Source organism: Conger conger, chromosome 1 (assembly GCF_963514075.1).
Source record: "Conger conger chromosome 1, fConCon1.1, whole genome shotgun sequence".
In the NCBI taxonomy this organism is placed as follows: Eukaryota; Metazoa; Chordata; class Actinopteri; order Anguilliformes; family Congridae; genus Conger; species Conger conger.
In genome coordinates, this window is record NC_083760.1 from 96133154 (window position 1) to 96135186 (window position 2033).

The window sequence follows — 2033 nt, forward strand, 5'->3', positions numbered from 1 at the left end:
TTTTACAGAGTGTTATAGCGCAGTGTTATGGCATAGTTTTACAGAGAGTGTTATAGTGCTGTGTTATGGCATAGTTTTTTAGAGTGTTATAGCGCTGTGTTATGGCATAGTTTTACAGAGAGTGTTATAGCGCTGTGTTATGGCATAGTTTTACAGAGAGTGTTATAGTGCAGTGTTATGGCATAGTTTTACAGAGTGTTATAGCGCAGTGTTATGGCATAGTTTTACAGAGTGTTATAGCGCAGTGTTATGGCATAGTTTGACAGAGAGTGTTATAGCGCTGTGTTATGGCATAGTTTTACAGAGTGTTATAGTGCAGTGTTATGGCATAGTTTTACAGAGAGTGTTATAGTGCAGTGTTATGGCATAGTTTTACAGAGAGTGTTATAGTGCTGTGTTATGGCATAGTTTTACAGAGTGTTATAGTGCAGTGTTATGGCATAGTTTTACAGAGAGTGTTATAGTGCAGTGTTATGGCATAGTTTTTTAGAGTGTTATAGCGCTGTGTTATGGCATAGTTTTACAGAGAGTTATAGTGCAGTGTTATGGCATAGTTTTACAGAGTGTTATAGCGCAGTGTTATGGCATAGTTTTACAGAGTGTTATCGCGCAGTGTTATGGCATAGTTTTACAGAGAGTGTTATAGTGCTGTGTTATGGCATAGTTTTACAGAGAGTGTTATAGCGCAGTGTTATGGCATAGTTTTACAGAGAGTGTTATAGTGCAGTGTTATGGCATAGTTTTACAGAGAGTGTTATAGCGCTGTGTTATGGCATAGTTTTACAGAGAGTGTTATAGCGCAGTGTTATGGCATAGTTTTACAGAGAGTGTTATAGCGCAGTGTTATGGCATAGTTTTACAGAGAGTGTTATAGCGCCGTGTTATGGCATAGTTTTACAGAGTGTTATAGTGCAGTGTTATGGCATAGTTTTACAGAGAGTGTTATAGTGCAGTGTTATGGCATAGTTTTACAGAGTGTTATAGCGCAGTGTTATGGCATAGTTTTACAGAGTGTTATAGCGCCGTGTTATGGCATAGTTTTACAGAGAGTGTTATAGTGCAGTGTTATGGCATAGTTTTACAGAGTGTTATAGCGCCGTGTTATGGCATAGTTTTACAGAGAGTGTTATAGCGCAGTGTTATGGCATAGTTTTACAGAGAGTGTTATAGCGCCGTGTTATGGCATAGTTTTTTAGAGTGTTATAGTGCCGTGTTATGGCATAGTTTTACAGAGTGTTATAGCGCTGTGTTATGGCATAGTTTTACAGAGAGTGTTATAGCGCCGTGTTATGGCATAGTTTTTTAGAGTGTTATAGTGCCGTGTTATGGCATAGCTGCTTCCAGCTATATTTTAAGTGTATTTTATTTATATAGACCACGAACCCCTGAATGATCCTACATCAGGCACAGTAATGCGGTCAAAGACTCTAAATATCCTTCATTGCACAAAGATTACCTGAACCAATCAAAAGCATACACTAAACCTGCACGAAGATATTTTTAAAAAATCTGAAAGTCGTGGTGTCGTGTTCATGCTGGTTCATGCACCACTAGAGGGCGGTATGATATTGAGTTCAAAAAAGGAAGAGGCGAGAAGGCGAACGAAGCGCAATTTTCCTCAAGGCGGCGGAGTGAAGAAACTTCGTAATGTTATTGTGCACTTCTGCGTCTGAAAACTCGCATGGTGTGGCTGCATATCGCGTGCTCTCCCCCTGCCGATGCAGCTGTGTGTGAGGTAGACTACTTGGCGTTACCGTAAATATCACAAAAAAGACGCAGAGGAAATGGATAGAGCCCAGCCTAATAACCGTGTGGGTTACCACACTCACCCGTAAACGTGTTGTTAGATTAAAATCTACTGTTTACTGAACAGTTTTCTATTGCGATTATTGAGCTAGTTGGAGTATCAATGTGATCTGTTATTTTGCTCGTGTATTCAGCTCTGCTTGGTAACGAAACGCTCCGGGTTAAACGGTGACAGCGCTGAGCGAACAGGAAGGGGTTGTTCGGCGGAGATAGAGGTGGCGAGAAGT

The 2033-nt window shown here is 40.5% G+C and overlaps 1 protein-coding gene across 1 annotated transcript in view; it reads left to right on the plus strand.

Moving 5' to 3' along the window:
- The first annotated feature begins 1882 nt into the window (after window positions 1–1882).
- The window catches only part of adprs (ADP-ribosylserine hydrolase), an 8585-nt gene continuing 8434 nt past the window's right edge, over window positions 1883–2033 (plus strand). The window contains exon 1 of the mRNA XM_061219648.1: window positions 1883–2033. This exon is cut by the window's right edge and continues 234 nt beyond it. The gene's annotated coding sequence lies outside the window, so the exon portion shown is untranslated.